We start from the raw sequence: 10,807 nt of genomic DNA on the forward strand, positions 1-10,807 counted from the left end.
CTATGATTGATTTCATAGTTTATCAAGTATTTAGACATACAGCAAGCAGTCCTTTACTTGTACCTTTCCCCCAAGCCTTGCAAATACTAGAGGTGTGTCTACCTTTCCATGACTGCTCTATTTGCAATTGCTTCTTTTTCCATGAACACTCCATAATTCTCCTCCTTCCTTTTTATTTTCTCTTTAGCACTTATCACCATCTGATATACTATTTGTTTCATTTATCTCCTACACAGAGAACATAAGTTCCATTGATGGTATTTGCTGCTATTTCCCTAGCACTAAGAATAGCCCCAGCACATGGTAGATAACTCAATAAACATCTGTTGAATGGATGAATGGTTGATGGCTATCCTCTAATGAGCACTTACCATTTTACATGGGTTATGCCATTTAAATTTAACTAACCCTATGGGCCTACTATTAAAAAATCCCACTATTATTTCCATTTTACAGTGTAGTCTCAGAGGGTTGGTGTAAAAGAAACAATATCTAAGGTGGTTTGGATTCAGCTTTCCTCAAAATGTCAAAAATATTAATTCCTTTATCCTTCTGTAAATAGAACTTTATGTAGCTGGGCCGGGGGCAATAGCTAGGATCTGAAATATGCACTTCTTCCCCAAGTATGGGGGCAGAACTCTCACTGGCAGTCTAAATTTTTATTAGCACAGTATCTTTTTGACTTCCTATGCAAGGCATGGATTTTGGGGGGACCTCATGGACACTCCAGGGAAGCTGAGGTACAGATGCTATTGTATCCAGTCTGACTAATCACTTCCTGGTTGATGAGATGTCTCATCAAGGGGAAGACTTGTCCTTCTTGCCTTAACAGCAGCGCTTGGTTGTTCTTAGGGGTTGCTTATGCCACATTCAATATAAGCTCAGAATATAGATCAGCTGGTTGGGCACAGGATTATTGCATGTCCACGCTGGACAGGACCATGGGGCCCATTCATTCCAACACCTCGTTTTACTCATGGGAGTCTGGGGTTCCAAAACCCTCAGGCTTCTACTTAGAGCACACTTAGCCTCATCTTTTGAAAACCACTGAAAGTCCTAAAGAAGGTAAGGAAAGATCCAAAGAATCTCTTTCCTAGAGATTATAATTTCTCTTCTTGAAAAGTCATCTGTCTCCCATTTTAACATTGCTTTGGGTAAGTTTTGGCTGTTTTTAAAGGGAACCTTAAAAAATGCTTTTTGTGTGTGTGTTCTAATACCTTCTTCCCAGCTGAGGAATCTACTGATTGATTTTCCATTAAATGTTAATTAAAAATGTATTACTTTCTTGCTTGGTTCTTGCCATGGTATGAGGCTTCCTCTGCAAGCCATATATTTGCTAGCTTTACATTTTGAGTATTTAGAGAACCCATGGGTTGTGCTGAAAACGATGATCCTTTTGTCAGAATTAAGGCAGGCTTCTGTAAGGCAGTGATGGTTAGTACTGGCATCAAAGTCTTTGCACTATCTAAATCCCCACGATAGCAGAGGAAGATGAACTCTTTTATCTCTGTTGTCTTTGACCCACAGTGAGCGGATCACCAGCACCTTGAGCAAAAACCAGAGCCCACTGCAATTACTTGCATGTTGCTGTTTATGTGCTGCCCTCCTGAACTAGAGCATGAGAGTAATGAGAGCAAGAAAGCGCCTCTTTCATTTGTATTTCTTCAGCTCATTAACTCAATGAAAGGAAAGAAAGACAACCAAGGAATGGAGAAAGAATAAAGAAATATCTAGAGATAACTGATGATTCACCAGGTAGCTTCTGATTTGCTTACTCTTTATGAAAACCATGTTCTTGTTAAATGCAAATGATTAATTTACTAGTGTAGTGCACAGCTTTTTGTTTTGTGTCTGTCCCACAAAACATTCTTTCATTATCCAAACCTCCTCCGGCTCACTCCACGTGATTCTAGTAACACTGAACAGGTAAACATCTGGCCTATGCTAGCTAATCAGAGTATTCCAGGACTCACTGATAAGTCCAAGGGTGAACATATGACTGAAGCAGGGACAAGTGAGGTCTTTTTCACAGAGACAGAAATAGATGCTGGGAGAGAAGCTCTTTCCTTTTGAGACTGTGAGTTGCAAGGACCCTATGAGTCTGGAAATGCCAGGGTCCAGCTTTCTCTACACATAGAGAAAGCCTGTCAGAGGATGAAGCCAACACAGATGAAAGCAGAGATAAGACAAAGGAAAGGAGAGATGATGTTTGCTTCTTAAATAATGGATGCAATTATGTCTAAAGATCAACATACTTTTTTCAGACTTTTGAGCTAATGGTATTTATTTGTGTGTGTGTGTGTATTTATTTTTGTTCAGTCAATTTGAGTTGGGTTCTATCACTTGCAACCAAAAAGTCCTGATGACCACAGATACCAAAATAGACAACATTGTACCAGCATTAGTAATTCTCGTGAGGTAGTATCATGTGTGACAAGATTGCAAGAGCAATATGAGTTAGTGGTCCTCAGGGCCTTGTATCCCAAGGTAGGGGTCTGGAGTATAGGTCTGGTGATCCACCCATAGCCCTTCATATGTGGTGGTTCCAGCCAAAAGTCACCAGTGTGGCAACTAACTGATGTGATATCCTTTAGCCTTCTCTTGGTTTCCGGAAAACCTTCATGGATCACTCTTTTCCTCTGAGGGCACTCCAGTCAAGAAAGGAAAAAGAGCAAAAAGCATTATTATCTTAGTTTAGACCTACTGCCCTCATCCAAGTCAGAAAAACCACAGACCTGCATCTGCTTATTCTCAACCCAGAAAAAACTTTGTGTTACCAGAAGACTGTCCACCCTTCTGATACAAACAGTGTCAGTAGCAGAGAAAGTCCTTGGATTTGAAGAGAATGCTTGGCTGAATGCTAAGTGAGCAAACAAACCAGGCCTGTCCAAGGAATGGGCTACTAGAACTCCAACTGATCCAAGAAATGTGGCAGATTTCTTGAGGCAGTTACTTACACACAAACCAAGTATTTCCTTTCATTGCAAACATGTAGTCAGTGATGTTAGCAAGGAGTTTGTGGGCATTTTCTGTATTTTCCACGAAAGCCATGTTAACAGGCAACATTTATACTCTCTCTTGACTGATGTCATTAAGTACAGTCCAAACCACCACCACTCACTAATAATATAATTGGCATTTGTGGCTGAGTCTGTGTTTGTCAGAAGGAATTCTTCCCCTCTGTCTTTTTCTAAGTAAGTCCTATAACTTTCGTCATACCTAGGATGACTTTTATTAAATAAGACACTTCATAGATGAAATGTAAAAGTGACCTAACTTCACAGTCTAATGTGACAGCACCTCTGCAGAGGACAAATGAGTGAGATTTAAGGTTCTTGGGTGTGGAGTGGAGACAGAGAGAATGGGTATCATCTAGAATAAAGGATCCATTCCCTCCTGGGCTGAGATATGTTACTCTACAATTGGGGTAGGCAGCTCCTGCCCCAGGCCAAATCCAGCCCACCATGAGCTAAGAATGTTTTTACATTTTTAAAGATTTTATTTATGTATTTATTTATTTATTTGAGAGAGAGAGAGAGAGAGTGCATGAGCGAGAGCACACTCACAGTGAAGGGGAGGGAGTGGGAGGAGCAGGGCAGGGGAGGACAAGGGACAAGCAGACTCCACAATGAGTACAGAGCCAACGTGGGGCTCAATCTCACAACCTTGAGATCATGACCTGAGCCAAAATCAAGAGGTGGCCACCCAACTGACTGTGCCACCCAGGTGCCCCTGGTTTTTACATTTTTTTTTTTTAAGATTTTATTTATTTATTTGACAGAGAGAGACACAGAGAGAGAGGGAACACAAGCAGGGGGAGTGGGAGAGGGAGAAGCAGGCTTCCCACAGAGCATGGAGCCTGATGTGGGGCTCGATCCCAGGACCCTGGGATCATGACCTGATCTGAAGGCAGACGCCCAAATACTGAGCCACCCAGGCACCCCTGGTTTTTACATTTTTAAATAATTGAAAAAAAATCCAAGTTGAAACAATATTTTGTGACATGTGATAACTGAAATTCATATTTCAGTGTTCATTAATAAAGTTTTATTGGCATACAGCCACACCTATTCCATCATGTACTGTCTGTGGCCGCCTTAATGCTACAGTAATGGGGTCGGGTGGTTGCGACAAAGACCATATGGCCTGCAAAGCCAAAAATATTTGACTATCCAGCACCTAATAAAAATAGTTTGCTTACCCCTACTTGACAAAGGTCTTTCTTCCAAGGCTATGGATTATGTTGCTCTCCTTTGCCAGCCATCAGAGAAGCATAATGATGCAATGAGAGAGCCGCCAATTCTCACCCCAGCTTCCTGCCCAGATCCTTGTGTGACCCTAGAAAGTGATTTAACTCCTCTAGGGCTTTGCTCCCCTGCTCTTGTCTTCTATTACAGAGTTGATTACAGCTCTAAAATTATTTAATCCCACAGAGGCCTGATGCTGGTCGCAAAGGGATGAACTAGATGTTTGGATGCCCCTTCATCAAGACCACAGATTACTGCTAGGAAAGTGACCTCTGCAGGATCATCATTCTACCAATGAATACGGTACTATTCTTCAGAGGCATTCTGATCCCTAAAGATACAACTCTACCCTCATGACTTTATTTTCAAAACTGTGGCCGTAATTACAGAAGCAAAGTGCAGTAGAAAATTGAAGGAACTTGCTGAGTGGTATCCAGCTCACTAAATGTTTTGTCCTGAAAATATCTGACTGTGGCATAAGTCATAGAAGATACATTAATTCTGTCTAATTGGCAAGGCTCCTTGCTTCATCAGGCAAGCTTCTTTTCATTTTCTGAGGGGAATAGTGCTGACCTGGGATTATCTGCATAAATGCCTCCACTGTCCTTTTGACTTGGCTGATGAGGATCTGGCCAGAGCCTGCACACTTGGCCATGCAGACAGATCCATGTTGGAAACTCAAACTTTACAGAGGATAAATTTGCCAGCAATAGCATCTTTTCCTTGAGAGCCTTGAAACACTGGTGGCCCTAGTCCTACTCCAAAAGTCTTGTGAGAAAGGAAAGCTTGAAGTGTTCCAGGTGATACATTTTAAAACCAATTTTTCAGGGCTTTAAAAATCTTGTGCTATTGTGATGGGCCTAGAGGGTATGATGCTAACTGGAATAATTCAGACAGAGAACGACAAATACCATATGATTTCACTTTTATGTGGAAACTAAAAAACAACAACAAATGAACAAACAAACAAAAAAAGCAGAGGTAGACCCATAAAAACAGAGAGCAGTCTGCTGGTTGCCTGATGGAGGGAGGGGCGGAGATTGGGCAAAATGGGTGAAGGGGAGTGGGAGATACAGTTATAGAATGAGTAAGTCACAGGGATGAAAGGTACAGCGTAGGGAATATAGTCAATGGAATTCTAATAGCATTGTATGGTCACAGATGGTAACTACATTTATAGTGAGCATAGCATGAGTTATAGTCTTGTCCATTCACTATGTTGTACACCTGGAACTAATGTAACATTGTGCCAGCTATAATTTAATTTAAAAAAATGAAAAAAAAAAACCTTGAGCTGCTGGGGATTTAGCACCTAATCGTATTCTTCTGTGGATGTTATACACGGTCACAATAAATGGTTGTCACTTACCCAGTGAGTCTTATGCATAAAGACAAATTCTGGGCATTTAAGTCTAACATTTGTTTTGAGATTTTTTTGGGGGGGGGTAAGTAAACTTTTATTTATCTATTTATTTAAATTTAAAAATTTTTAATTTAAATTCCAGTTAGGTTAACATATAGTGTAATATTAGTTCCAGGTGTACAACTTGGTGATTCAACCCTTACATACAACACCTGATGCTCATCCAAGTGCACTCCTTAATCCCCATCACCTATTTCACCTGTCCCCCCCACTCACCTCCCCTCTGGTAACCACAATTTGTTCTCTATAGTTAAGAGTCTGGTTTTTGGTTTGCCTCTCTCTCTTTTTTTCCCCATGCTCCTTTTTTGTTTGTTTGTTTCTTAAATTCCACATATGAGTGAAATCATATGGTATTTGTCTTGCTCTGACTTAGCATAATACTCTCCTTTAGCATAATACTCTCTAACTCCATCCATGTCATTGCAAATGGCAAGACTTCATTCTTCTTTATGACTGTGTCAAGACCTGCCAGCCTTTTATCCTTCCCAGTAAAAAAAGGCTTATTAGTGATTGTGGTAAAAGAAGTCTTGTGGCAGGAAGTAAAATGTCTCTTAGCATCAGTAATTTGTAAACTTCAATCTCCTTTAGCTTTCTGATAGATTACACAAGAGCTTAAACTCAAGATTAGCTCCAAAAACAAACCACAGAGCTCAAGCAGCCCAAATTCACTGGACCCAACCTTGTCTTTGACCAAAGAAGCTTGTTGGCCTCCAGGGTGCATTTTTCATATTTTTCTTCCATATTTTGAGGAAGTGTATACAAGGATTTTTCTATTCAAAATACGCACTGGGTGTTATATGCAAACAATGAATCATGAAACACTATATCAAAAACTAATGATGTACTGTATGGTGACTAACATAACATAATAAAGAAATAATAGCAAAAAAATGCAGGAATACAAAAGTAGCATAAAAATGAATTTCATTCTTATTTTATGGATTCTTATTTTATGAAACTCTGTGAGAATAGTAAGTATGTAATTACATGCACAGCCCGTTGAGGAGAATATTGCTCGAGACTGCAGTTTCAGAATACAAGACCTCTCAAATCAAAGAGTCAGAGCTGAGAAAGCTGAATGAGATGAGCTGGTTCAGAGGTTTCATATCTCAGATGAAGAAAGGGAGGCCAACCGGGGTGTGTTTGTGTTTGTGCGTGTGCGTGTGTGTGTGTGTGTGACCTGTCCAGGGTGAGCACTGGTTGTAGGCCTGGATACAGATTCTACCTCTCCATATGCTCAGTCTCTGCATCTACTAGGCAGTTTCCTCTACCCCATCTCCATTTTAACAGCTCCTAACTGAAATGATTAACTATTTTTTTTTCACTGCGGTTTTTTTTACTCAAGTATAATTAACATATAGTGTTATATTAGTTTCAGGTATACAATATAATGCTTCAACAGTTCTATACATTACTCAGTCCTCATCAAGATAAGTGTACTCTTAATCCTTTTATCTTTTCACCCATCCCCCCACCCACTCCCAGTTTGAAGAGTTACTGCCATGTGAGTGGGAAGAGGGTACATTGATATATTCCAATGGACATCTGGAGTGAACATGCCTATATTTTCTACCAGTGAGTCTCTTTGGATCAGACTTCCCTCTACGATTGGGAGTTCCCTGTTCTTATTTGTACTTCTCAGGCAGCAAAGGCCTGAGCCTTCTGGCAAGCCTGCTACAACGATGCAGGATTTGTTTTGCCTGAACACTGGGACTCAATGTATCCAGATGAACACTACTTCCTGGGGAAGAACCAGGACACAAGATAATGACCAAGGAAACTGGCATTTAGGCCACACGAGCATGCCCTGAAGGAGTGAGGGCTGTGCCTCCTTTTAGTTCTGTTCAAGGTTGGCCCTCTCACAGTCAGATTTGTAAGGCAGAGTCTGGCATGTCACCTTCACTACAGGAAGGCTATGTATTCCTGAAATCTTACATGTAAACTGAATCACAGATTCCATAGTAATACGAAAGAAGGTTTATGTTAATTTCCTAATGCTCCTCAAGTGCCAAAATTTCTTAACTTTCCAAACTTCAAGTTTTTCTGGCTCTAGTATTCCTGAAAAGTTCATTCATTCATTTATGCCTGCATCAAATACTCACTGATTGCTTACTATATGAAAGCCTTGTACTAGGGACATGGTGATGAATAGACTTGGTCACTGCTCAAATACAGCTCAAGTAAATATAGACACCTCATTACCACTTGTCAGGAGGCTCTGACAATTCATAGGTTGCAGATATCTGGCCAGGAGCTCTGCTTATTGAAGCTGAGGTTTGAGATGAAGCTAGATGTATTTTGGGCCAAGACAAGAAATAAGTAATAGACAACTGTTTTATTAAAAAATAAAAACTGCTGGGCGCCTGGGTGGCTCAGTTGGTTAAGCGACTGCCTTCGGCTCAGGTCATGATCCGGGAGTCCCGGGATCGAGTCCCGCATTGGGCTCCCTGCTCAGCAGGGGGTCTGCTTCTCCTCTGCCCTCTCCCCTCTCGTGCTCTCTGTCTCTCATTCTCTCTTTCTCAAATAAATAAATAAATCTTTAAAAAAAAAAAAAGTTAAAAAAAAATAAAAAATAAAAACTGCTGATAAATACAACAATGATTGGCAATGGTAAGTTTCAAGGAGAAAGTAAATGTGGTATTCTGACAACCCATGAAGCCAAGGACAGTTTACTGATGGGTGGTCAGAGAAGGGATCTTTGAGTATGAATTATGTAAGCTGGACATAAGAAATGGAGAAGAGTCAACTGCTTGAGAACCAGAGAAAAAGTCTCCTCGGCAGAGGAAACAGCAGGTGCAAAAAGTCCTAAACTGTGAGAGCGCTTTGGTTGCTTGAGGTACTCAAGAGGCCAGCATGGCTAGAGTGTATGGCAAAAGGAGTCTTATAGAAGATTTTGGAAGCAGATAGGGACTGAATGCTTTGGGGGCTAGAAGGTTGGTTTCTAGTGAAAGCTACACAAGTTTTAATACATAATATAGCTTTTTCCTGGATCATTTTGGCAACTGTGTGGAAAATGGGAGTGGAGAGACAGGGTGGAAAGAATGATGGAAACAGTGGAATCAGACTACTAGAGGACAAAGTCCAGTTCAGAGATGATGACCTTATGACCAGCATGGGAGCAGTAGAACTGGTGAAGAGAGAGAGGATTTGAGACAGATCTTTGAGATAAAGATAATGAGACTTGCTAATGCATAGGGGGGTGGAAAAGCGTAATCCAGGATAATCTGTAAATATTTAGTTTGAGTCTAGGTTGAGGAAGTTTCACTTACTAGGGAAAGAGAAATAAGGAGTTCATTTTGTACATTTATGTTTGAAATGTTAATGGATGACCTATAAAACTTTCACAACCCTCACATTTCCTGACTTATTTCTTACTTAAGCAGTTCTACTCAGTATGAGGATGTAGAGACTCAGAGACATCAGTCACAGTCTTTTAATGGGGCAAAAACCTACTCGGAATGACTTCCTCCATGAGCTCCTCTCTTCTCCAACCACCACCTTGCCTCCTGCCCAAATCACTGCAACATTTTACTAGAGGAACAAAAAACTAACAAGAACTCAAAAGGGGTAAAAACCTCAGCAGTGCACACCTGCATCCCATGCAGCTGCATACTACTGACTCTCTGATTAACCTATATGAAAGTATTGTGGGAAATGGCTAAGACAAATTAAGACAATGCCACTCCATGAGTATTTTTAGCAGATCCAAATCCTCTGAGAGAAAGCTGGAACTTGTTAACGGTCAGTCTCCTTGGACCAGCTCCATCAAGACAATCTTTGCAACGTGACTATTTGCTTAATGGTAATGATTTCCATCCACATATTTCTGATGTACAACTTGAATACATGTAGGTCCATGGTGGGAAATAATATTCTTTAGCATTCATGTGTTGCAAATAATCATCCAGAGCTTTGATTGTTGAGATGAAACAAGATATACTTTGGGACACTTTAAGATGGAATCCTCCACAATCATTCCTTTTTCATTTGTCTTAGAATAATCCTTCACAATGATTATGAATTTTTGTCCATGGCTACATGGTCATGTTCCATGGTGGGTTATTCAGGCATGTGCTATAGTTTTCTTGAATCTTTTCGATATTGGGATAGATTTCCAGCCATAACAAGCTCTGTTTTGGGTCGCATGGCCTGTAAGCGTAACACTTGGGTTTTGTAATAACAATGTCCATAAAAGACATTCTAGGGGCAAAGAACTCATGATAATAACTGGGGAATATCTTGCTTTCTCAACTATAATCTTGATTTCTCTCAACTTTCTTCCTCTCCCATGCTCAGTTAGATTTGGTAGTCCACAGAGTTAACCAGGTGACTTAATCAACTTGGATGGGTGAGTCTTTGGGTTGATTTAGCCCAGTTTCTGGCAGATATTCAGAGCATTAGCATTCAATGTTCTCCTGTCAGTCTTGAAGAGAAATATGAGACAAAGCTCTGATATTTTATGTTTACAGACATAAAAAATGGAAGTAGAGTGAAAGATTCTCAAAAGAGGCCTTCAATGAGGACAAGTCGTGAGGCACAAATATAATGGTTGTATTGTAGAACTCCTGCAGTCCCTGCAGTAAAAGTAGCAATCTCTTCATCAACTGATTGTGTTTGTTTTCCCCTGTGGATTATGTTGTTGTTTTTTTATACTGTTTTTTTGAGTAGTAATCATTGATATCTCAGTATCATCTGGCAGTTTGTGGCTAAGCTTGGCTCCCATCACACACCCTTAAACATATAACAAGAAATAGTGGTTTCTGACTTCTGTGTGTGCTCAAGAGTTTTGGGAATCCTCATAACCTGACATTTGAGAAGGTCTTTGTGATGGTAAGTTCAATGTTACAAAATCCTTTTCCCTACTCTTAGAGTGAGAAGTTCCACCTTACCTCTAGTAAGGATGGAGTAGTTTGTTTCATACTATTCACACTAATATGCTAAGAACAACTATAAATATATATGTATATATACATATATGCACATATATATGTAATATAAATAAATGCAATACAGATATATATTAAAGATACAAAATAATATATAATAAAGATATATATATTATTTCTTTCTTCCTATCTATTTATCTACATCTATCTATCTATCTATCTATCTATCTATCTATCTATCTATCTATCTA

Source organism: Mirounga leonina, unplaced genomic scaffold (genome assembly GCF_011800145.1).
Source record: "Mirounga leonina isolate KUSES-001 unplaced genomic scaffold, KU_Mleo_1.0 Mir_97, whole genome shotgun sequence".
Classification (NCBI taxonomy): Eukaryota; Metazoa; Chordata; class Mammalia; order Carnivora; family Phocidae; genus Mirounga; species Mirounga leonina.